The sequence below is a fragment of the Aedes albopictus genome, chromosome 2, assembly GCF_035046485.1.
Source record: "Aedes albopictus strain Foshan chromosome 2, AalbF5, whole genome shotgun sequence".
NCBI lineage: Eukaryota > Metazoa > Arthropoda > Insecta > Diptera > Culicidae > Aedes > Aedes albopictus.
The window spans coordinates 148,432,200-148,459,582 of record NC_085137.1 but is presented as its reverse complement, the minus strand read 5'-3'; the positions used below and the strand labels follow the sequence as shown (position 1 = coordinate 148,459,582).

The 27,383-nt window shown below is 38.3% G+C and overlaps 1 protein-coding gene across 5 annotated transcripts in view; it reads right to left on the bottom strand.

Moving 5' to 3' along the window:
* LOC109421015 (receptor-type tyrosine-protein phosphatase-like N) overlaps window positions 1-26,608 on the bottom strand; it is a 120,627-nt gene extending 94,019 nt beyond the window's left edge. The window contains exons 1-2 of one of the 5 annotated variants that reach the window (XM_062850589.1): window positions 26,500-26,608; window positions 13,604-13,903 (exon numbers count right to left, since the gene is read on the bottom strand). The gene's annotated coding sequence lies outside the window, so the exon portion shown is untranslated. Of the gene's footprint in view, window positions 1-13,603; window positions 14,154-26,499 lie in introns of those variants that run through there. The other 4 variants (XM_062850588.1, XM_029859080.2, XM_029859082.2 and 1 more) reach the window with 4 other exon arrangements.
* Between the last annotated feature and the right edge of the window lie 775 nt (window positions 26,609-27,383).

Here is a 27,383-nt window from a genome sequence, read left to right as displayed (position 1 = left end):
TTTTATTTTGATCTCTAAAATTGCTGAAATTGCCGCTGTACCTGTTTTAATAATTTTTGTTTTGTCAAAAAGCAAGGCTGCGTTATATCTCAGTTTAATCTATCATTATCTTTTCCAAAACTTGATTATATCCCTATTGTAGCAAATTTTAACCAAAATTGGCTTTATATAATGTATTTATGCCTTTTTCATAGATTTAAGCACATTTTGACTAAACTTGCAAATTTATCAACATATCATCACTGAAATAGCAGTGTAAAGCTTTTGTCTATTAATTTAGTTATTCTAATTTAGTATAGTGAGATGTAAACTCAAAAGTTAACGTTTTAGACTTCTGTAGCTTGAGCAACTTATCGAAAATTATTCCAGCGTGCCGGAACTAACAAACTTTAGATACATCTAAGGCTTATAAAAAAAGTAGAAAAAGACTTTATTCAAAATCATATGCTATATTTGATCAGTGTTATATGACCTTTCAACAAATACATTTACTTTGAAAATTTGAATTACAGATGTGAAATTAATTCAAGTTATATGGTGTATCCGAACTTATTGAACACCCTGTATACTTTAAGTCAAAATGAATCAACAAGTATCCCCATTAGCTATAGCAATTTGACCAAAATATTTCACTTATCGGTACTTCCAACAAATATGCTCCTGGAAAAAATTGTAATTGCGAAACGTCAAATTGTGCATGTTCCATCACTGATATACGACAGATACTAAATATAAACTTAATATTTGCTTTGTCCAATATCATAACTTTGTTTGTGCAAATTTAATCTTGTACATCCCTAAATACGATTGACGACCATAACAAAAGGAAATGTCATGGAGACACGGTTAAACATATTTATCAAATATGTGGTTTAATTTAGGGTTGATTGCCACGCTTGACGCTAGATGGTGCTGTAAGCTGTTCGCCAATTCAATGTATGGGGAACGCGGAAGTGAATCATATTGTTTATATAATATATTTGTTAATATTGACCAATGTATGCTGATTTTGTCAATGGTGGTATCGTCGACTATGCGAGTGAGTTTGCCAAAATTATTGATATATTGATAGTTTACTGTATGATGTTTCCATCAAAAGTGCGCAGAAATCCAGTTGATGTCTAGTTGATGTATTACACATTATCTTCCCCTATACGAACAACCCAGAAAAAAAAAAACCCAATCAAGTCCTCAGTAAACGACGAGGGCGTAAACATGTATCAGTGCCTGTGCCAAGGAAAGTCCGAATGACCATGGGTGGGACGGAATTTGCAACCTTGTGTGCTTCGTTTTTTCCCTATTATGACACCACTGGCCAAGCAACAGCAGCCAGCGCACCAGTAGTAGCAGCTGATCGGTATTCTAACACCACAGCATGTAAGGATGCCAAGTGTGTAAGATAATGACACTGAGGATGACGATAAGAGCTGGATATGCTGTAGCTGAGCAGAACTTTTCATAGTCGTTTTGTCGCCCATCGCCACCACCGATGTGGGACGCGGGAGGGGGGTTCTTTTCTGCGTGACTGCTAAATCATTCTCCGGAATGCGGGAAATGGCACCCATTACTATCTGTGTATGAACAACATGAACTTTGAATCACAATTCTATTCATTGCAATGCACATTCAATGTTCAGCACGTCATTCCCGCTGACATTGTGTCACGCTTCTGATGAGGTTCAAAATGTCAGGAATGTGAGAAAAAAATGAAGTAGGGTGACATTTCTCACTGTCTTTTGGTTCTCATGCAAAGGACATAGCAGGGCCGGATTTAGGAGGAAGTCGGACCATCTCTCCAATCTCATTTCCCGAATAAAATTGTAAAATAAGAAAAAAATATCTAAACTGGGTATATGTATGATAAGATTCTGAAAAGACTGCGGCTATGTTGATATTTGTCCAGTCATAAAAAACTTGAAGCTTCCTCCAGAACTCGCTACCATTTTTATTTTCCTTTGAATGAGCAAGTCTTATGCAATTTCACAAGACATTTTATTATGTTGATAATCTTCGACTTAATTCTGGAGGATCTCTAAAACTCCAAAATAATAAAAAGTCAAAAAGTTCCCGAAGCATCTTAGATTTTTTTTGTAGATATTCTGAAGAATTTTTCACGAAGCTCGTGGAAAAAAATGGAATTTCTATCGGAATTTGAGAGATTTTTGTTTTAATTCTAGAATTTGATTTTACTTAGTAAACGTTTGACTTAAATTTAGCAAACTAGCCTCAGAAAAGTTGAAACATTTTTCAAAGAAACTCTAGTAAGAGTTTTTGCGGATTGTTTTGAAGAGTTTCAGTTCAAATTGAGTCTTAAAATTTGCGGAGCAATCGAAGAGGATTTTTTTCGATGATTCCTTTAGGAATGCATCCAGGAATGCATGATAGGATTCTCTAGGAATTCTTGCTAGGGTTGCTGAAATTCTTTCTGGCATTCGTCTAACAATTACTGTTGTATTTATTCATAGATTTCTCCAGAAACTTAGTAGGGGTACTCACTAAACAGATCAAATTGCTGTGTAAGCCATGGTTTTCTGCTTATATGAAATGTTTCATGATTTGGAGAATGAAATAATCATAGATTGCCTTGGTGAACCGGCGACGTTTAATCAGTTTAATCAGTTTACTTTGTTTAGTGAATCTCCTAAGTATTACAACTGGGAATTTTATTGAGATCATTTCACCAACTCCCAACAAACATTGTGACTGTACAATAGACGAATAAGCCATTCTTAAGCTTAACTATTGAAATGTTGGTTGAATAAGCTGTTATTCAGCTACCATCCCAAGTAACAATTTTAATTTTATCAAAGTTTTTTAGCGATTCAAAAGTCCTAAACATAAAACCATTGATGCCGACTTGAAAATGCTCTCGAGTTCTTGTATGCCTCAATAAGCCCACGTTCTGGCTAGTTGGCCCAGTCTTATTAGGGTCTATAGAACTTCGTATGCAAACCGGCTTAGGATTTCGGGTTGTATCATAGTTTTATCAATCTTCTAAATAAAACCATCTTCTGACTTGTCAAATAATTTGTTTTGATTATTTTTCACTCTCAATGTTCAATCGTCAGAATAAATTATGCTTGGTTGTATATCCAGCCATCAATTGGAAAGATGCAGATATAGAATTCAGATTTGTTTTCCTATTTAATACGTATCAGGAGACATGCCACGGAAAATTTGTGGTGAATGTGACTGTGATAATGGCAAAAACTAAGTGCGCCACACAAACTATGCATAATTTGGAAGTTAAATGCATTTAATTTACTCGGTGGAATTGGGTGCAAAGAAGGTTTTTTCAACACAGAGGAGCTTAAAAAACATTATGTATTTTTTCTGACAAAATAAAATGACGGAAACGTGTTGTATGGTTTAATTTGATCTTAAGCTGTACGAGAAATCATAAAATTGAGAAATATTTTTTCTGTATTTACATAAATTATCCCGGCTAGGCGACATATTTTTCTGATAAAACTTTGTGTTCCTGATGATTCCTCCAATAGGGCTAACCCTCCTTAGGTAGTCATAACTGAGCTCATGATAGAACTAGCGGTTTTATCACAGCATTTTTTTGGTTTATGTTACGGCCACGAAATCTTTTGTTGGTTTTATGCATTGCCTCACAGTTTTGTGTATTTGTTTACAAAAAAAAAATTCTCCGACAACAACCGCAAATGCAAGTTTTATTGAAATGGTATATAATAAGTGATAAAACCAATTCATGTCTACTTGCAAGTCTTTAACTGAAGATGTTTATAGCAGAGTTATATGATAGTTTTATGGAACGCCAAAGGTGCAAAGTAAAAAAAACTACCACATAAAACTAATTTAGAACAACTAGCACAAAAAGGGGCTCCCATGATGAATCTGGTGAGAAAATCTTTGATGAAAGGAGGAATTTTTGAAGGAACCCCAGCAGGCATTTCTTGATAAATTCCAAAAGGATTTTCTGCAAAAATCATTTGAGAAATCAACATGGGATTCCTCCAAAAATAAAGCATGTTTTCGATCACTTGACAATCGTTTGACTCATTTATCTCTCTATAACTCAGTTCAACTCAAGCCTATTATTTAAATGTGATGTTCTGCAAACTTGTACAACTGTTAATTTCTTGCAATTACAGTAAGGTTCCGATTTTATTACGCACTTCGCGCGTCAGTCCTTGAATTTTCATTCATTTGCTGTTACATTTGAAAGCAAGTGTTTCCCCTCTACTTCAAAATGATTGATATTTAAAAACATTGTTTAAAAAGGGGCGTGTTAAAACCGGAACAAAACTGTATCACCAAGAGCACCATATTCCAATTGTTATATATACGGTGTGAGTGCGCTAGTATCACCTACTCTTACTCAACGATCGAAAAATCCGATCATCCAGTATCAGTAGGAGGTACGAACACTTTCACACCGTAAATATTAGAGTTAGATTAGGGTGAAAATTGTTGGAAAAACACTAATTTACAAACTGATCAAATATTCATATTATCGGGCTTTTGAACTGAGTTATAGGCAAATGAGTCAAACGATTAAGATGTGATTGAAAACATCCTTGCAAGAATTCCTGACGGGATTATGTTACAAAGTTTCTGCTCAGATTTCTCCAGCGATTTCTCGAAGGATTCCTCCAGAAATTTCTCTGATGTTTTCTTAAGGAATTTCTTTTTAGGGATTTGTGTAGGAATTCCTCTCGGAATACCAGAAAATCTTCGGGACTTTTACCAGGAAATACTACAAGCATTCATGCTGAGATTTCTCAAGCATTTTCAGATCCTAGGAGCAGTGCTGAAAAATTCATTTCATCATATTTAAATTCAATCACCTACAGCTCATTTTAGAAGCTGAACCTGAGAATATGGTATATGAAAAACTTGTGTGGCTAGACCAGTACTGCAAGAAAGTCACGGAAAACATCTATTTTTCGAATATTTAAAGCAAATGTCACGGACTACCTTTGAAAAATGCCAAATGATATTCATCGTGAATATCATTGGCATTTTTCGAAGGTAGTCCGTGACATTTACTTTAAATATTCAAAAAAATAGCAGTTTTTCCGTGACTTTCTTGTAGAACTGGTCTGGCCGCACAAGTTTTTCATATACCATATTCTCAGGTTCAGTTTCTAAAATGAGCTGTAGGTGGTTGAATTTAGATATGGCGAAATGAAATTTTCAGCACTGCCTAGGAGTCTTTCCGGGAAATCCAGAAAATTTTCCAGCAGAAATTGCGTGAATCCCCGCAAGAGTTCTTGGTGGATCCCCACCACGAATAAAAAAAACACAAAATAAAATAAATATTAAAAAAAAGTAATTTTAAGAAGAATTCTTAGAAAAAAAACTCTGGCTTAATTTCTGGAAGAGTTCATAAAGATGATACGGCAGGGATTGCTGCATGAATCCCATCAAGAATAGTTAGAAGAATCTCAGCATGAATTTCTATATGAATAAGTTTCAAGAGGAATTCCTGGAGGAAACGTAGCATGCATTCTTGAAGAAATTCCAAGTAGATTTTTTTACTTCCTATAGAAATCACGAATATTGCCAAAAGAATTTCTGTAAACTCAGTACCCAGTGCATTGGGTCAACAAAGTCGATTTTTTTATTGAACAAAGCTTTTACGACTTCTTTTAGCGTCCAATACAAATGTATGAATTTTAGAGCAATTGGTTACGTCCTCGTATTCCGCATTGCAGCTGAATTTTGCATGGGATTTAGCCACACAGCCGTTTACCGAATTGTTGTCTAAAACCATGTAACTGGAACTTTGCCGAAGTCCGCCAAGTGATCCGACACATGAGAAAAATGTTATACGCTTGGTAACTTAGGCAAAAAAATTAGATTTAATTGTTGATGTTTTTTTTTTCTTTACATGTTAAATGTTATGCACCATCAGGCGACCTGAACGCTATAGCTTTTGTTATTTCATCACAGCTAAGAAATCATCAGGTAATCCTGGAGAAGTTATTGGGTACATGCCTGAAAAGATGATTGAAGGATTATTAGAATTTCCGAAAGAACTTCTGAATGAATTTTCGAAGAGAACCTGAGAGGAATTTCTGAAGAAATCATTTAAGGAATTCCTGGAGCAATCCCTAGAAGATTTTCTGGATAAATCCCTAAAGAAACATCTGGATGAATCCCTGCAGCAATTCCTATAGGAATGCCTTGTAGAAGCCCTGTAGAATCTCTGATGTAATTCCCGGAGCAATCCTTGGAAGAATTTCTGAAAGTCTACCTGGGGGAATTCCTATATGAGTTATGGGAGGAATACCTAGAGAAATATCTGAAGACATCTCATGATGAAATCCTAGAAAAGACCCTAGGTAATTTTCTGGAGGTTTCCTTGGAAAATATTCTGGAGAAATTCCTGGAGGAATTATGAGAGGAATCCCTAGAAAAATTTTAGAAGAAATCTCTTGAGGAAATCTTATAGAAATGCAGGAATTGCTGGAGGAATCCCTGAAGCAATTCCTGGAAAAATCTTTAGAGAGAATCTTGGAGAAACTTCTGAATAAATTCCTGGCGTATTTCCTGGAAAAAATCTTAGATGGAACCCAGCACGAATTCCTGGAGAAATTTCTTGGATGAATTCTTGAAGCAATTCTTGAAAAAATTCCTGGAGGAATTGCTGGAGAAATAACTGCAAGAAGGATGGAGCGGACCTGGTGTGATGGTTAGAACACTTGACTATCACGCCGAGGACCTGGGATCGAATCCCACTCCCGACAAACTCGCAAAATGTGAGTTCTTCCTTCGGAAGGGAAGTAAAGCGTGGGTCCCGAGGTGAACTGCAAGAAGGAATTTCTGGAGGATTCCCTGGAAGAATCTCTGGGAATATCCCTGGAGTAATTCCTGGAGGAATGCCTGGAGGAATGTCTGGAGGAATCCCTGAAAAATTCCTGGAGCATTTCCCGGAAGAATCTCTGAGAAAATTCCTAGAGGAATTGCTGAAATAGTTTCTGCAGGATATCCAGGAGCAATTTCTGGAGAAGTTCCTGGAGGAATTCCTGAAATAAAAAAAAAAACAGTAGAATTTTCTGCAGGAATTCCTGTAAAAGTTCCTGGAGAAATCCCTGCATAAAATCCTGGAGGAATTCCTAGAGGTATTCCTGTGAAACTGCTGGAGGAACCTCTAGAGGAATTCTTGAAGTAATTTCTGGGTGAACTTCTAGAGGGATCTCCAAAGAAATTCTATTTCTATTTCTGTTATTTTTCTTTTTCTGAAAAATACCCTTGAAAAATTTTCTGGAGGAATTTCTAGTGGAATTCCTGGAGGAATTCCTGGAGAAATCGTCGAATGAATTCCTGGAAGAATCCTTGGGGGAATCCTTGAATAAATTCGTCGAGAAATTCCTGGATCAAATCCTGAAGGAATTCCTAGAGGTATTCCTGTGGGAATTGCTGGATGAAACCATGATGGAATTCCTGGAGGAATTTCTGGAGGGATTCTTGAAATAATTACTGGATACATTTCTAGAGAAAACTCTAGAGGAATTCTGGGAGATTTCTATTATTTTTCTATTTCTGAAAAAAAAACCCTTGAGAAAATCCTGAACGAATTTGCAGTGGAATTTCTGGAGGAATTCCTGAAGAAATCCTCGAAGGAATTTCTTAAGGAATCCCTGAAGGAATCTCTAGAGGAATACCTGGAGGAATCCCTGAAAAATTGCTGTATGTATTCCTGGAGAATGTCCTGGAAGAGTTTCTTAGAGGATTTGCTGGAAGATTCCTTAGATATTCTGGGGGAATTCCTGGAGAAATACGAGGAGAAATAACTGGAGGAATCCTTGAAGCAATTCATGCAGGAATCTCAGGTAAAATTCCTGGAGAAATGTCTAGAGGAATCTCTAAAAAAATCCTGAGAGTATTCCTGGAGAATTTCTTGCAAGAATTTTTGAAAAAATCCCAGAAAATTTTCTGGAAAAAATCCTGACATAATTTCTGAAGGATGTCCAGGAGCAATTCCTGGATAAAATACTGGAAATTGCTGGAGGAATTTCTGAAGGAATTTATGGGGTAATTACTGGAAAATTTCCTGGAGGAGTTCCTTTGGGAGTTCCTTGAAAAATCTTTGAAGGAATGCTTGCAACAATTACTGGATGAATTTCTGGGGGAATCTCTAGAGAAACTCTGTGAGAAATTCTAGAAGGTATTCCTAGAGATAATCCATGAAGAACTTATGAAAAGTATCCTGGAGAAATTCCTGGATGAATTGTTGACATAATGTATGATGCAATTTTTTGATTTATTCCTGAAGAAATCCCTGAAGAAATTCCTGGAGGAATTCCTCGACGAGCAATTCTTGGAGGAATCTCTGCAATAATCCAAAGAGGAATCCCTGGAAGAATGCCTGAAAAATTTCCTGGAAGAATGCCTAGGAGAATTCCTGGAGGAATTTTCAGAGGATTCCCTAAAGTAATTGCTGGAGAAATCGTTGGAGGAATTCCTGTAGGAGTCTCTGGAAAAAATCCCTTAAAGATTGCGTGGATAAATTTGTGTAGGAATTCCTAGTGGAATTCTTTTGAGAATCCTGGAAGTAATTACTGGAGGAATGTCTTTAGTGAAGGAATACATTGAGGAAACCCTGGTGGATTTCTTGGAGGAATCTCTGAAACAATTCTTGTAGAAATTCTTGGAGGGATCCCTGGTAGATATTGGAGGAATGCCTGTAGGAATTACTAAAAGAATCTCCAGAGGAACTTCTGGAGAAATCCCTAGAGAAATTTCTGGCGGAATTTCTAGAGGAATCTCTAGATGAACTCCTGGAGGAATTTTCAGAGAAATCCTTGAAAAAATCCTAGAGGAATTAACAGTCCCTGGAGGAAGTACTGAGTTAATTCCTGAAGGAGTTCTTTCAATAACATAAGGAAGAATTGCTGAAGGAATCCTAAGAAGTGTTCCTGGGAGGCTCTATGGAGAAATTTTTAAAATAAGTTGTTCCAGAAAGAAACACAGAAGGATTTCCCGAGTTACGCCCTACAGAAATTATTGGAGGAATCCATGGAGGAATCCCTGGAGGATATCATAGAGGGATTAACGGAGGAATCTCTAGAAACACTCCTGGAGAAGTCTCTGAAAGAATTCCTGGAGGAATATCTGGAGGATTCTCTAGAGGCATTTCTGAAGGAAATTCTGGAATAATTCCTGGAGCAATATCAGAAGAAATTCGTGGAGGAATCCCTTGAGAAATTCCCGAAGGAATCCGAGGAATAATTCCAGAGGAAATTGCAGATGGAATCCTTGGAAAAATCTTGAAGGAATTCTAAGAAGAGTTCGTGGATGATCTCTTTGAAGGAACTCCGGAAACAGTTCCTAAAGGCACTTCTAAGGAAATCCCTAAACTGTCCCTGGAGGAAGAACTGGATTAATTTCTGGAGGAATTGCTGAAAGAATTACAAGGAACTCCTGAAGGAATTCTAAAAAGTGTTCCTGGAAATCCTTGAAAGACTTTTCAAAATAATCCCTAGAGTTATTCCTGAAAGAAACACAGAAGAAATTCTCTACCTCAGGTAAATGATGAATAGGCTCGTATTCATGGCGAAGGCACAAATTTCCCAAATGGAGGAGAACGTGCCTCTGGAGCCGACCTACTGATACCTGATATCACCATTCAGTGAATAATTGTTTACTTTCGCTGTTTTTTGTCGAAACCGGTGGCTTTTATGTTAAATTTCAATGCAAAAATGTAAAGGAACAAGTCATTATTCTATGTATATATATTTCAAAATTAAAGTCTATTTTCCATTTGGTGGGATTTATATATTTTTGATGCAGCCTCCAATAAGGTTTGCGATCGTTTGGGTGTCTTCAGCATAAAAAATAGCATTGCATTACCTTTTCTGCTTATATACTCAGATTTGACCATTAGACTGGGTCAACAAAGTCGATTTTTTGGAACACAGCTTTTTCGATTCCTTTTAGCGTCCAAAACAACTGTGCAACATTTGGGAGCGTTTGGTTGCACCCCCATATTTCGCATTGCGATTGGAATTTGTATAGAATTTAGTATGGGAAAACGTGCTTTTCGCATTTTTCTTATTAACTGATTTTTTTAGTCTAGAACGATCTAACTAATGACGTTGAAGTATAGCCTAGGATATGCCGAAAAACTTTGCTGAAGACCGCAAAGCGATCCGACACTTGTTGAAAAAGGTATAACGTACAGATTGCGCGGTGGTGCTTAATATTTAACATGTAAAGGAATAACATCAACAATAAAATCTCAATTTTTGGCCTAAGTTACCAAGCGAATAACTCTACTGACCATGGATGAAGTATTTTATTTTTGATCAGAATTTACTCGAAATAGCAGTTGTAGAAATTGTAGTTGGTTTGGGGCGAAATGAATATTGCATACTGTTAGGCGTTTTATAAAGTTTGGAAAAGATCAATCTGATTCAGTGGAGAGAATTGTCAGACGCAAGAGGCTCAAAACAAACAACAAAGACGACGTGGCGATTACTCTTTATCTCAACTGGTAACAGATAAAGACATGACATCGAAAATTCTTGTAACGGATGCTGCATTTTTTGCGTACTTTTCAACTCGTAAATAACCAAACCCCAAATCGAAACTGTTTCATTATAGATCTTCAGCAACGTTGCAGTGTTAACCGACTCGAAGTTTCCGCTCGAAATTCGCAATGTAAGGCTTAAAAATTCCTAAACTCGTAGTGCACGATCTTCATCCTTTTCTGTTCAAGTTGGGACCATCCTTTGTCGCATTGGGTGGATTCTCGCAACAAATGCAGGTTACGACATTTTCATTATTGTTGCACAATGGTTGAATTTTGATTCACTGATCTGATTATTTTAACATAAAGTTTGTTTTATCCTCTTTGATGTTAAACGTCTAAGTGTAAACGTGGAGTATTATATTTATAGTATTGGTCTTCAAAGGCAAATTATTTAACTGATAAATATTCAAAGTTATATCATAAAATATGCAGGGGTGTCCATTATAACCAGATGGGTGTCAATTTCGCCCCGTACCGATTCTTTCAACCCGAAAAGATACACGATTTACAATTCATCATTTCCTCACAATGAAGAAACTCTTACCGTTGTAAATGATTGAAAAAAGTAGTGAATAAGCTAAAGTTGTAAGAGTATTCATAACATTTTAAGGACAGACTTGTTAGAATGCCAAAATGGCCGCCACAATGGCAGATTTTGGCACCTACTCACGATTTCGAGCGCACAAATCTCATTGTAAACAAAATCAGTGCACCTGATCTTCTTGTTTTGAGCTTACTACAAGGGAGCAAGAACATAAAATACACTGTTGTTGTTGTTGAAGCTTGCTTCTTGAGATGTGTGCGTCTAAAGTTCTGATGCACTGTTAAAGCGGGATTTCAAGACGTTTGTCCTAAAGTTCTTTGTTTTACAGGTCTAACATACTCACTTTCTAAAGGTGGCCATTATGCCCCTAACCCCCCTACACGCAGTGCTATGATGTGCTGACTGATACATGTTTGTTCGCCCAACGACAGTACATAAATTGCCAGCGATTGAAATTCTAACGAACTTGATTTTCGTAAAGCCGCTGGAGCAGATCAACTACCAAGCGAGCTTCTAAAATACGGTGGAGAAGCACTGGTGAGAGCACTACACTGGGTCATTACCAAGATTTGAGAGGAGGAAGTATTACCGGAGGATTGGATGGAAGGTTTCGTGTGTCCCATCTACAAAAAGGGCGACAAGTTGGATTGCGGGAACTACCGCGCGATCACACTACTGAGCTCTGCCTACAAGATACTCTCTCAAATTTTATGCCGCCGTCTATCACCGATTGCAAGAGAGTTCGTGGGGCAATATCAGGCTGGATTTATGGGTGAACGCGCTACAACGGACCAGATGTTCGCCATCCGCCAGGTGTTGCAGAAATGCCGCGAATACAACGTGCCCACACATGAAAGATTATGCACGAATACGGATTCCCGGATAAACTGATACGGTTGATCAAGGCGACGATGGATCGAGTGATGTGCGTAGTTCGAGTATCAGGGACACTCTCGAACCCCTTCGAATCTCGCAGAGGGTTACGGCAAGGTGATGGTCTTTCGTACTTGCTGTTCAACATTACTTTAGAGAGGGTGTAATTAGGAGAGTGGGGATAAACACGAGTGGGACGATTTTCACGAAGCCCGTCAGCTGCTTGGTTTGACTGATGATATTGATATTATTGCTCGTAAATTTGAGACGGTGGCGGAAACGTACATCCGACTAAAGAGTGAAGCCAGGCGAATCGGATTAGTCATTAATGTGTCGAAGACAAAGTACATGATGGCAAAGGGCTCCAGGGAGGAATCACCGCGCCCGCCACCCCGAATTCATATCGACGGTGATAAAATCGAGGCGATTGAAGAATTCGTGTACTTGGGCTCACTGGTGACCGCCGACAACGACACCAGCAGAGAAATTCAGAGGCGCATTGCGGCAGGAAATCGGTCTTACTTTGGACTCCGCAGAGCTCTACGATCGAATAAAGTTCGCCGTAACACGAAGTTAACCATCTACAAAACGTTGATTAGACCGGTCGTCCTCTATGGGCACGAAACATGGACCCTACGTGCAGAGGACCAACGCGCCCTTGGAGTTTTCGAACGGAAGGTGTTGCGTACCATCTACGGCGGAGTGCAAATGGAAGACGGGAACTGGGGATGGCAAATGAACCACGAGTTGCATTAGCTGCTGAGAGAACCAACCATCGTCCATACCGCGAAAATCGGGAGGCTACGGTGGGCGGGTCACGTCATCAGGATGTCGGATAGCAACCCGACTAAAATGGTTCTCGAGAGTCATCCGACCGGTACAAGACGACGTGGAGCGCAGCGAGCTAGGTGGGTCGACCAAGTGGAGGACGATCTGCGGACCCTACGCAGAGTGCGGAACTGGAGACAAACAGCCATGGACCGAGTGGAATGGAGGCGGCTACTATGTACAGCAGAGGCCACCCCGGCCTTAGCCTGACCGGTAAGTAAGTATGATTTTCGTATCACAAAACATGTACTAATTGTTTTCAAATTTAGCTTTACTTAGAAACTGGCGTTTCTTTTAATTCCTAATCAGGATATACTCATTCCACTTTCCTTTGCTACATTTCGCCAATACATTTCCCAGAAATTCGTGCTGAAATATCGGCTACACCACCGGTCGATTGGTGGTAGAAAGTGCCTTCGGCGCCACCGAGAAAGATAACAGCCTCAGCATTAGTGGTCGGGGGGAGTGGAAAATAATCCACCAACTGTTCGCAGATCACTTGACCTCACTCTCCCACCCAATTGATCCAACCGATGCGATGTGGTGGAAAATATCTAGGATCTGTTTCGGAAAATATGGCAGCAGGTGGAACATTGCAATCCTATTGTAAGCTTCCCATCCCACTTTCGAATGAGAGGAGGACGAGCGGATTAACAAATGGGATTTATCTTTTCAATGACGATCGCCACCGCACCAGAAATAGTCGTCGCAACCACCATTAGCGTGGGCGGGGGTGGAACTTGGAAAAGGTCAATTTCTTCTGTTTTGCTGACTTGTGATGGCCGTGAGGCAAATGGCTCCGGGCTACAACAATGGGGCTCGGTGATAGTGTATAGGTAGGTACTTACCGAAAGCAGATACCCTGCGGATCCGGGGCGACACTGATTGACGTAGTTTTTCTCCTTTCCAAGTGCGTGAGGTTTGTTCGTTCCTAGACAAAAGCTAGCGAACTTAGCAGGAATCCATTAATCCCATCGTCTTCGCTGGAAATTTGCACTTTTTCCAGCCTGGCCAACCAGCCACTCTGTCACTACTCTGTTCCCAGGGGGACGGCCCCCACCCGTCCAAAGCACTTCTTCACTTTCACCGCCTCTGCTGGGTTTGGGTTTTTCGTTTTCCTCTATCACAAAAATCCTAAAAATTCACCGCTAAGAGAACTGAAAAACTTAAAAATGGAGGAAATTTTCCTGGATGTGAACCCACAGAGACAATATGTTTGTCCCGCTGCTGCTTTTCCACTTCACCTTTCTGGAAGAAAAATCTGCTCAAGACTGGCGAACGACCCTCTGCCTCGGAGGAGATCCTCCGCGTAATGAATGGATAAGCTCGGACGGCAACTGCTGCGAGAATGGCACTACTCTGTCGGGAGAGCCGCGAACGCTCCCTCCGACTGCGTATCGCGACGAACCAAGGAGAGAAGGCTGATACGCGTTGCTACTCATGGAGTTGCCTGGTGCTTCAACATCTGCGCACCCACACACTCGGTATCATAGATAATGATGTGTATGTATCGCAAGTATGCTTCAAGTATTCCTATGCACGGTGTGTCTGCAACCGTTATCAACAAATAGAAATGTCTACCAAATCCTCCAAAAAATTCTCAAAGGTTGATTTCGGAATCATTTTCCTTTATGAACTTTATCAAAAAATCCTTAAGCAATTCTTTCAGAATTTCTTCGAGAGATTCCTCCACAAATTTCTCGAAGTATTCATTTGGACAACCTTTTACGGAAACCGTCCAGGAATTTCTATCAGAAAATTTGCCACTAATTCCCCCAGGAAGTTCTCCATCAATTCTTTTTTAAATCATCACTGCATTACTTCAGGAGTTCGTCCATAGTTCCATGAATTTCTACAAATAATGCTCCTTGTTTTTTTTTTTCAAATCTCTCCCGAGACTTTTATCAGACTATTGATATCTTCAAAATTACTCCAGAAATTCATTCATAAAATCTTTAAATAAATCGTTCATTCATCGTCCAAATTCTTCCAAAAATTTCACCAGAGTTTCCTTCTGATGTCCTGAAGAATTTCAACGGAAATTTCACTAAAAATTCGTGGAGAATGGATTATTTCTAAAATTTCAACTGGGGTTATCTCAAAAATTCTTCTGAGTTTCCTGGGGAAATCCAAGGGCGTAGCCAGCATTTTTGTGAGGGAGGCGTCTTCCATAACTAATAGAAGTTTTTCAGTAATTAATCATTCAGTTTGTCTATGATAATTAGGAATCTTGAAATGTCCTGGATATGTATTATTCTAAAAAAAAAACTTCAGTGGTGTTATTCCGAGTGCATTTTTGCCGGAATTTTGCTATAAGACAATTTATATACTCATATACTGCATATAATCACTTCACAGAATAATCCTAAAGGAATGTCAATTGACGAACTCCCGGAAAGATTCTTGGAAGAATTCTTGAAGGTAATCTCGTACAAGCCTTGAAACTATTGTTGGAGGCAATCCTTGAGACATCCCTGTAGGAATTCCTGAGGTATTTCCGGAAAGTTCTCAAGTAATGCAATCTTTGGAAAATTTTTGAGGAATTTCGAGACGAATCACTGAAATATATTCACAAAGATAAATTTAAAGGAATTCCTGGAGAATTGCGACAGAGTCTTTCCTGGGTGAACTCCTAGAGAAATAACTGAAAAATCTCTGGAATAATAATTGTAAGAATTCCTAATGGAATCCCTGAGTAAACTCAAAAAGAAACTGCTGTAGAAATTCTCGAAAAAATCTCAAGAATATTGTTAGAATTTCCAGCAGAAATTTTTGAAAAAATTACACAAATTTCAGAAGAAAATCCCTGGTGAAATACTGGAAGGAACACTGATATATGTTGCCCTTTACTAACATTTACCAGATTTGCTGGTATGTCATAAACATACAGAAAAACTTGTGATTAGAAGACACAGAATGTTGCTAATTGACAAATTGAGGGATGAATTTTTGAAAAAAAAATTGCGTTCTGGTGGGATTCGAACCCACGACCCCGTATTCGCTAGACCGGTGCTTTAACCAACTAAGCCACAGAACAGGTGATAATTCTGCGGAATAGAAAGCCAAACTGAACCCGAGCCCTCACCATGAACATTCGCCTTGACGGAGGCTCTCTGAGAGAATTGCGCTGTGCGTGAAATCAATTTTTTTTAACATGGGAAAGGATAGGAGCTGCATTTTCAAATGCTTCTAAAATATTTTAGGGACTTCAGATTGAAAAAAGTGTTAATGTTTTGCAATATACTTTCAATTAGCTACATTATAACTGGTTTTAGACAAAAGTTTTTAAATCACAATGTTATGTCTATAATATAGCATATCAAAATCTCATTCGATAACATTAAGAACGTTTTGCTTGAAAAAATTTCTATAAAGAATTAGAAGCATTTGAAAATGCAGCTCCTATCCTTTCCCATGTTAAAAAAAATTGTTTTCACGCAAGCGCAATTCTCTCAGAGAGCCTCCGTCAAGGCGAATTCACTTTTTCAAGAACCATCTCTCTTTCGGCTTAGATGTCAATCCACAACACAGTCTCGTTTGTGCCCAACAACTACAAGTGAGAGCGTATTATTTTAATTTGAAGCCGAGACTTACTCTCACACTCCGCATACCTAGCCACCAAGCAGTCTGTTTGTTGGTGTCTAATTCAGTATGCGTCGAGAGCTGAACTGAACTGAAAGGAATCCTAGGATAAGTCCTGAAACAATCGTTTCCTCTTGTGGCATATCAGGGGAATTTTTGAAAGAATCCCATATCAATTTTTTGGAAGAATCCCCGAAAGGCTTTCCAAAGCAAAACACTCAAGACATCCGTGAAAAAAATCCTAGCGGAATCTATGAAGGAGTTCCTGAAGAAATTTATGGATAATTGCTTGAAAAAAAAAAGAATCTCAAGATATATATATAGACTCTATTATTATTATTATTATTATTATTATAGAGGCATTCCAGATCGAATTTCTGGGAAAAAGCATGGAGGAATTTCTGAGCGAATTCCAGGGATGTTTTCGATCACCTGGCAATCGTTTGACTCATTTGTCCATAACTCAGTTCAAAAACCTAATATTGAAGTGTGGTGTTCGGCAAAGTTGTAGATTAGTGTTTTTCCTACAATTATCACCAAGGACGCCATATTCTAACTGTTATATATATGGCGCTAGAGCGCTAGTACCACCTACTCATACTAAACGATCGGAAAATCCGATCGTTTAGTATTAGTAGCTAGAACTAACACTTTTACGACGTAAATATTAGAGTTAAAATATGGCGTCCTTGGTGATAATTGTAGGACAAACTTTGCCGAACACAACATTCCAATATAGGGCTTCTGAGCTGAGTTGTGAACAAATGGGTCAAACGATTGCCAAGTGATCGAAAACACCCTTGGGAAATTCCTGGTGAAATTTATAAAGGAATTCCTGGAGAACTTCCTGGAGGAAATCCTGGAGAAATTCCGGGAGGAATACCTGGAATGCCTGGAGGAATCCTTTGACTGATCCTGGAGCAACTCTTGTTGGGTTTCCTGCAGCAATCTTGGAAAAAATCCTGGATGAATTCCTGTAGGTATCTCTAGAGGAATTTCTGAAAGAATATCTGAATGATCTCTAGATTTTTCATGAAGGAAAATCTGAGATTGAATTCCCAAAGAAATTCCAGGAGGAATTTGTGAACAAATCCCTTGAGGAATTCAGAAAAAATCCCCTGCAGGAATGCCTGGATAAATTCTTGTAGGAATTACTGGATGGATTACTGAAGGAACTCCTTGAGAAATTTCTTGATAAATTCTTGGAGGAATTCCTGCCTGTAGACATCCTTGACACAATTTCTGGAAGAATCTTAGGAAAAAAATCCTGTAGGAATGCCTGGAGGATTTCCTGGACGAACTCCTAGAAGAATATCAAGAGTGTTGTAACCCGTCTGCAAGTGTGCCTCAAATGAGAGCCTGTGCAAGTAGAGGGTACACGATCTGAATAAATAAAGATAACGAGTTGTATCGTAAAAGCTGACTGAACAACATGTCTTTTACTGTCGCTCCCGTCCTCCCTATAGTTGCCTTCGCCTTAGACCATTTTGATGGTTACTTCAACTGGCGACGAGGATGGGATATTTTAGAAAAATTGTGAAGTGGTTTTTAGTGTTGCGTGCATAACTGTGAAGTACAATAATTTTGTGAACCTAAATGTTTTTTTTATACTTTTGGTTCATTTTTTGTGTTTCGGCGTTTTTGTTGTATTCATGGCGAGTGGCATTTTTACTATTAAAACAGTTGCTTTTCTACGAACATTTTAAACTTGTGTACCAGGGTTTGTGAAGAGATTTCCATGTAACCATTGCAAGCATGCAATAGAAAGTTTTTTTTATGTGACTATTCTTATGTTTTGTGTGTTTTATTTTTTGTTCATGGATTTCTATTTTTTGCTGGTACATTTTGGAGGACACTGTGACAGTGGTGATTTGACGGCACGTACTAAGGACCAGTGAAAGATGGCTTACAGTAGTGGGCAGAAAAGTGATGCGCGGAAGCCCCTTTAGTGGCGGTCGTTTTGTATAGTTCCATCATTTGGCAAACATTTGTGTCGAGTTTTGTTTTTGCAAAATGCTATATGGCTTTTTTTCCGACACTTTTTCTTTAAGTTTGCCTTACGAGATGCGTATTACATTTTGTCCCAAAGAAGCCTACCTTAGTGCATGATTTTGTGTCGATTTTAGTCCGCCAAGCATTTATTGGTCGTAATATTTTACCAGCACTCTATATTTTTTTCTTTGTGGCGCCTGGCTTTAGACGACAAAAGACCAAAAATTACGGTACAGCGGGCCAATACTATGCGCTTTTTTTCCTCAAAAGGAGAGAATACCAGTACTGCTAGATGCATTATTCGAATACCGTGGCCATCTGAATGAGAGCGTGAGTCACCCCGTTGAGATTCAGCTTGGAGAGCATGAGTTACGCAGCTTGGCAGAAATCATCAATATGGACATTTTAAGCCTACGACGATTTGCAAATGTATGCAGTTAAACTCGTCCAGTACAACGGACACACTAGATTCAGGTCATAATGTAAATGGTACATTGGATAAATCTACGTTTTATTATTACAGATAGAGCTTACTTTTGTTATATTATATACATTGTGTCAAGCGTTCTAATGTACTAATATGTTTTAAATATGTTCCTATGAATAATAGGGTTCTGAAAAACAAATAATAATTAGTTGTATTCGAAAACCAATGGGTGAAGGAGTTGTTGTAACCCGTCTGCAAGTGTGCCTCAAATGAGAGCCTGTGCAAGTAGAGGGTACACGATCTGAATAAATAAAGATAACGAGTTGTATCGTAAAATCTGACTGAACAACATGTCTTTTACTGTCGCTCCCGTCCTCCCTATAGTTGCCTTCGCCTTAGACCATTTTGATGGTTACTTCAAAGAGGAATCTTTGGCAGATCAATGGTGGAATTCCCGTAGGAATACATGACAAATTCCCTGGATGAAACAATTTCTGAAGTAATTCCTGGAGGAATACCTGGAGGAATTCTTGAAGAAATTTCTGGAGAAATCCCTGGAGGAAATCCTAGAAAAATTCCTGGAGGCATGAATGAAAACAATCTGGAGTAACTCCTGTAGAAATTCCTTCAGATATTCCTGGAGGAACCACTGAAGGAATCCCTGGAGGAATCTCTAGGAAAAGCTCCTGGAGAAATTCCTGGAAAAAAATCTGGAGAAGTTTCTGAAGGAATATCTGCAGTATTTCCTGAATTTTCCTGAAGGAATTGCTAAAGAATCTATGTAGAAATATCTGGACGAATTCCTGGAGCAATCCTTGAAAAAAAAAATCCTGGAGGAATCTGTGATTGAATTCCCGGATGAATTCCATCTCTGTAGAAATTTCCGATGAAATCCATGGGAAAAATATTGGAGGAGTTGCTGGAGGAATCCCTGAAGCAATTTCTGGAGGCATCTCTGGAAGAATTACTTAAATTCCTGAAGAAATCCCTGGAACAATCCCTGACATAATTCCCGGAAGAATCTCTGGTGGAATTCTTCAAGGAATCCTAGAGGAATTTCTGGTTTAAAATAATTCCTACAGGAATTCCTGGAAGAATCCATGCAAGAATCTCTGAAGTATTTTTTGGATTTCTTAGAGGATTACCTGCACAAAGTTCCCGAAGGAATCCCAGGAGGAATCCTAGGAGGTATCCCAGGGTGATTGGCTGAAGAAATGCCAGGAGCAAGTACTGAAGAAATCGCAGAAGTAATTCTTGGAAAAATCCTGAAGTTATCTTGAGAAGAGTTCGAGGGGGAACTCCTAGAGTTCTCCCTGTAGCAGTTCCTGAATAAACCTCAGGATGTATCCCGTAAGCAACCTCGAGAGGTATTCCTAAGAGAATTCCCGGGTGAATTCCTGCGCACTTAAATTGAACCGCCGACGTCAGGAAACGGACTGTCGAGAATCCAACAGCCGAGAATCTGGTGATTTTTTCACTGAATCTCGGTAAAAGTTTGCTGACATCCCTGGAGCGCTTTCTAAACGAATTTCTGTAGAAATCCTTGGAAAACAGGCCCATGGAAATCCATCCCAGCAAACCAGAGATCACATAAGGATGTTAATTTCAAATTGTTTTTGTTACGTACGCGCAGGCGGGGTGGTCGAGTGCATCGTTGCACATTAATTAAACGCGAACGTACAAAACAAACATACTAAAACTTTATTAAAACGAATGAACTAAACAAACATGCATTCGCGGGAAGCGCGCGGACTATTACAATGGCTGATTTATTATCGTTTACAAATATTTATGCTTCGCGCATCTACGGGTAGCAGTCAAGCTGCTACCAGTGAGCATAGCAGTGTTGGTGGTGGTAGCGATCGGTTGATCACTAGGTTGGTCCAGTGGTTCCCAACAGTTTTTAAGTGCAGATCAAGTTGAAATTATAAAAGATGCAACAACAGATCAAATTGACTTGGTTACGAAGCCTGAAATTTCATCCGAATATGTCTTACGTGATGTATAACTTCAACTTCAAATGAACAATTACGTAACTTCAAACAAGTACTTTTATATAATCTCATCTGCAGTTGTTGCGATTATTTTGTAATGTATTGTGTTAGATTGTTTATAAATTCATATTTGTAAATCTGAAATTATACAGGGGAAATCTGATTGCGGTGGCAAAGACTGTGGTAGTGATGTTCGTAAAGACTTGAAATTGAAATCGAAGTGAATTCAAGTGATAGTCCAACTATTATCCTACCTGTGTACTTTTATCGCTGACCCACGCCCGTGCTAGCCATACTGTGCAACTCCATAAGTGTCGACATTAGGTAAGATTTTTCTCCCGGACGATCGTAAATATTGACACAAGTTCGGTTCGGTTTTGTGTTGATATGTTTTTCGATCGATTCGCCCCCATCAAGTGTCCACTGGCCAGTCCGTAAAATACTTATATTTGCTAAAATTATGCGCCCTTCAATATTAAATGAACGGCTCAGTGGTAAAGTATCTGGATACAGAGCTGTTGGTCGAAATATCAAGTCTCGCAAATAAATTCCTTCTCTTTTTTTCAATGTTTATTGTTTGTAAAAAGGAAATCATATTGGTCTCCAAACACAGTTATAATTGAAGTTATATTTTACTCCAAACCAATTCATCTGCAGTTGTTTATGGCAGAATGATTTTCGCAAAATGCACGTATATGGCCTCCACATTTGTCCGAATAGAGCAAATCTGTGCACTTTGAACGATCTCCTTTAATCGAGTAAGGGTTCACTCAGCAGAGTTGTAGTTGAGTAATGTGAACCAATTTGTTAGCTGGGAATCAAGTATAAGCCCTAAAAAGAACTCACATGAATTTAAAAAAAAAAAACTTCTGGAGAAATGACAACTTTTGAATGAATCCGAGAAAAAAACACTGAAATGTTTTTTAAAGAGCTATGTATTAGTAGTCAATGTGCGAAATTTCATTTCATTCGGTTCACTTAATCATGAGATATTGCAGCTTAACGAAGAACACTCAGATATGAAACATTTTACTAAAGTCACTCAAACTTCATGTAAATCTATCCAATCGAGCACAAATTCGTACCATTTATAGCTAATTAGTTGTGCAACTAGCAGATAAAATTTGAGAAACTTTCCTACACTTTAAAAAAAAGTTGCAGCTTGCTAAATATTTTCGAGATAATAAGTAAAAGTTATTGGCAGAATCTTCCCAAGGAACAATCACTCATTTAACCAACATTGCAATGACATTTTTATTCCACATTCGATTGAATTACAGTTTAACATTATTTCATCACAGCTTGTAATCAGGCATTGTTCAAACAAAAGTGGAGAAGTTATTCAGTAATCTTTTCTGCAAGCGCGATACAGGCTTTACAGTCGGAAGTAATCTGTGTTATACCAGCCTCGTATTAAACTTGTATTAAGCTATAATAACCTGCTGCGAAAACAAAAACAAATTGAAGTGCGAGGTGCAATCATGTTTATTTGTCGCATCTCAACGCATTTACAACACACAAGCTCTTCTAAAAATTTCTCAACTTGGGATTTGAACTCGTGATCTCCCAATCACCCGTTGCATGCCTTGCCGACTACGCCATCCTGGAATTGGTAAGTTGCTCGCTGAGAGTGTAACATCTTTGCAATGCTGTGTGAGATCAATATACAGATTTATGGAACGTTGTAAATATTTATTAAAAAAAAGTTGTGAAGATGATTGCAACTTTGAAATTGCTACGAAAATTAGCAAATTTTCCGAATATTTTGCATTGGTGTGCAACAAACATCAATACATATTTAATAATAAGGAACGTTCCAGTACTGCTCTATTATAATCACTTTGACCTTTTGTTCAATCGAAAAGTGATAATCGAACAAAAAAATCATAAACCCGTTTGAATAGCTTACTATTAAGCCATTATTGAACGTTCCCACAATAGCTGAAGTATTGACATCGCAAGCATTTGTTCAGCTTATGTAGACCACAATAATCAGCTATAGGAAACTGTGGAACATAAGCTTTTTAACGCGTAGAAAAAAGTTCTTCTTCAGGTTATATTAAAACTAGTAAGGGCAAATCGAACAAACAAACATTGCTGACGTTTGTTAAACTTATAATTAAATTGCTGTTCACATACGTGCCAAATGTTGCATTTTGGCTTATTTACAATGTAAATAGCATCATTTCAGCTTATTATTCAGCATTTGGTTTTGTTCAGCTGCGGATGTTATAAACCAACAATAGTTCGACATGTATGCTTATTAATGGCTTTCAATTGTTCCTTGGATTGAACCAATCAGCTAATCAACTGAAGCCTTAATAAACCAAACAACATTGCCGAATAAACCAACTTTCTAAGTGACCAGAGTCCTGAGATATATGCAATATAAAAATTGATTTATCGTCAGCGCTACCAAGTGGTGGAATTTTGAATCAAACGGCCCATCACCAGTAAGACCCTGACTAACCTAACTACTTTGCCAAATACACCGAATAATTAAGTAATCATGGTGCTAAGATATACGGTATGGAAATTTCGCAATTACTACGTCTTGCTGGCTGTAATATATGTCATGCCAGAGACAAACAGACGTAACACTGATGAAATGTTTATACCAAATATCTTATGATAATAATTACTTAGAAAGTTGATGTCTTCGGCGATGTTGTTAGGTTGGTTAAGTCCTCTCAGTTGATTAGCTGATTGGTCCAAGGTTCTGCCAGTATGTTGGCATTTGTGCAAAATTTATGTGTATGTTTATTATTTGTGCAAAATTTCATAAAAATCGATGCATTACTTTTAACTGCGGATGAAAAAGAAATAGAAGTGGTTTTAAGTATTGTGTACAATCATGACCAATTTTCATTCGCATAATAGATGGTTCTTTTACGCTACAGCTCAAAGTTCTGTGATGATGATTATGAAATTTCGTTGCCAATTTTGATACTTATAGAGACACCTTCTTGCAAAATTCCATCAACTTTGATCAATTGGTTTGAAAACTACTGGTGTTGATAGGAGTGAGTGTTAGTGAATTTTTTTCGTGTTGTTCATGTGCGATGTTTGCCTATGCATAACTTTTAATTTTCTCTGCCAATTTCTCTCAAATTTTCACAGAAGGTAGCTGATTATGTGTTTAATATGCCTGCCAAATTTTATGATTTTTGGTATAGTACTTTCAATAGTACAATCGAAACAGTAAAGGGTGCTGACTAATTGCTCTCTGAGGGGCTGAAATCACGTTCAGTCCCAATACATGTTTCGACTATAAAATAATTGATAATGCATCGATTTTTTTGAAATTTTTCCCATGCAACAAATGTAGATTAAGAGGTTTGTGTTCAAAATTTCAGCCATTGCCTTTGCCAAATTCAAAAGTTACAGTGCTGACAAGCAAAACTAGGGGCTGTACAAAATTCAATGGCGTACAATCTACTGTTCATTGCTACAACAAAAAGTACTGCACCGATTCACATGAAATTTTGTAGGTGAAATAAACACATCTTGTTAGGCCAAATTTGAGCAGTTTCAATGCATCTATTGCAGAGTTACAGTTGTATTTCTGTGTCCCGATTATTACGGATATAGGCTTTAATGCAATTCATATTTGAGTGTTCTTCGTTAAATTGCTATATCTCTGGATTAAATGAAACAAATGAAATGTCACACATTTAAAACTTATACATAGCTCTTTGAAAAACCTTTGACTTGACTTAGATACGTTCAAAGAAAATAAATTCACAGCTTGTTGATTATTCACGAACAAAAATTAATCATTCGAATGATTTTGCAAATGTGTAACTATCGCCGCCTAGTGACGAAATTTCGGAACAAGTGGACCATTAACTGTAAGCCCTTGGCTCACTTAACAACATTGCCGAAGACCAGGGTTCCTGATTTATACTTTTCATCTTCTTCCACATTCGAGGACAGTCAGCAGCGAACAGTTGTCGCTTTAGTTCGTGTGTATGCTTGTCAGCGACGACAGCAAACTCCGGCGAACGGTGGGAAGCCACACTTGGAAATTACTCATTCGTCCACATTCGCATCGCAAGCGAATGCGATTCGTGAGTGATGCGATTGATAGTGTGCATACGAATTTTTGATGTTTTCGAATTATTTTTTTTTTGCTAATCTAGCATTTCAGCAACAATACAGTAAAAATGTATGTATTACATGCAGAAATTCTCTTCTACTTATGATAATAGCCGCTTCGATCGCTCACCAGCATTCTTCACCATTCGCCATTCATTCATTCGCTTGCGATCCAAACTGCGACGAATGGCAACGAATATTCATGTCAAGCAGCTGGCTCATCGCTTCCCACTGGTGATGGGGTTGCGTGTTTGATCACGACGATCCGTTTGCTGCATCTTTCTCGATTCGCTTCAGCAAAGAGGAGTGAATATGAATGGATTGAGGCGAATATACCGATCCTTGCCGAAGACACCAACTTTCTAAGTGGTGAGAGTCCTGAGATATATTAATTTTAAAATTTGCCTGACCTCTGGTGCCGCTTATGAGTGAATTTCTAATAAAACCATCCATCACCACCCATCATGAAATCGTAAATAAAATTATTAGAAAGCAGATTTTTGAATCACTTTAACCAGATGAGCCAGTATGCTATGCAATTTTTAAAGTAAGCTTTTAAAAAACGTGACCTGCATAATTTTTAGTAATAAATATTATCTTGATTTGGAATTTGGAGTAGACGCTTAAATTGTTTAAGTTTCAGTTTACCGAAGGAATGCCTTTTGTCTATTAAACGTGGTTTATACGTGGTTGAGAAGATGTCATAATTGTTTTGGAATGACTAGTGTCATTTAAATAGACATGATTGTTTGTTAAAAGCATAGCGGTTACACTAGTTTACAGCATTTTTGAACTCGGTAAGCTGGTGATCATTATTGGTGTAGAATCATGCCCTGAGTTCGAAAACGCGAAGGAAAAAAATTACAGTAGAGCGGAAATTTTTTCGGCTTTCCATACAAGGTTGATGATTTGAAATCGATTTTTGTTCTATTTTTAAGCAAAGTCGCTTACTTCACACATCTCATTCTTCGTAATTTTTTACTGTATTTCGCTTACATATGATATGTCAATTAAATGTTGAGAAAGATTTTTTTGTTTTTTACTTATTGAAAAAAATACATTTCTTCATATATTTTTGGAAATTTTGCTAAAATTTAAGGAGATCGTCCCTAAAACTTGCCAATATCTTGAATTTCATCAATCTGACACAAAACCTGCATTCAGATGATTGAATGGTATTATATTCAGCTTTTAGTTTAAGGAAAAAGATTTAAAATTGTTTGAACAAAATGCAAGATATTTGAATTTTAATAAATTCCATATTTTAAAAAGTTGTAAAACTCAATATTGAGCTAAAGCTCAAAAACTGTTCTACTTAAATTTTTTTGAAAGCACGGTTTCGAAATCAACGCTAAATTGTGCTTCAAAAATTTTGGTCGTTGACAGAAGTTCACGACTTTCGTTTTAACTAGTGTGACAGACACACCGTGTGTTAGCTCTACACTGTACACTATAGACTGTGAGATTTTCATACTATCCTGCAAAGGAATCCTACCAATCTCACTACTGTTAGTATTTATACACACACAGAAAATGCGAAATAATTACACGCAAATTGTAGGGTTTCTACTGATCACAAAATAAACCCTACCTTTTTTGCACAAATGTTAAGATCTTATGCAGATTATGCAGTATTATTTGCACCACTCACAACTTCGAAACTTCTCGCCCAATTCCGATCGTCCACCCTGTTCCGGTTCCAGACTACGATTGTCGTGTCGGGCTGCAGCCCGAGGGGGCACCTGCCCTACGGTCTCCTACTGATCCGAAGGCTATGACGTAGATTGCCACTTCCCGCCGTTCCGCCTTCAACACCCAGAGAAAAAAAACAACACTGAATGAAATTAAATATCAGCCCTACAGCTGCTAGCTTGCTCTGCCTGGCGCTGGTGCTGGCTGGCTGGACTCTCGATTCTCAAAGGTTTGTGCGTGGGTGCTTGCGATGCTGCCGCTGATTCGAAACACTCTGTTGCGCTTTTCCGAGCCCAGCCGTCGCCGTTCATGTCCCCACGCGGACCCATTCTGGTGCTTCCCTGGATGGGACGTTCGCCCGACGCTCTCCATCTCTCATGGTTAGGTTGTGGAGCTGGAGCTCTCCCGGCGGTGGCAGATGGTAGCAAGGCTTTTTTCCCAGCTGCTCCGATCGATAGAGCTTTAGCACATGTGTGTATCAGCCTCGCTCATGGCGGCCATAACTTACAGAGGCCTTCTCTCAGGACGCATGCGTTGATGGGAAGAGGAACCAGCTGCTGTGGGTGAAATCGCTTCATTCAGCCTACACTATTTGGAAGCAGATCAGAGGCATATTAAGGCTTCACCACTGACTCCTTCAGAAGTTACTAAAAAAATTCCTTTATAAAATTTTCTAAGGATTCTTTTTGAAATTTCATTAACGGTTTCTTCAAAAAAACATCCAGTTATTTTTTCATGAATTCTTTCAAGTATTCATCGTTTCTAGTACATAGACATAAACATATACATAAATTTTGTTTTCTATTTCTAATTAATGCATTTTATTATTTTTCATAGGGGTCT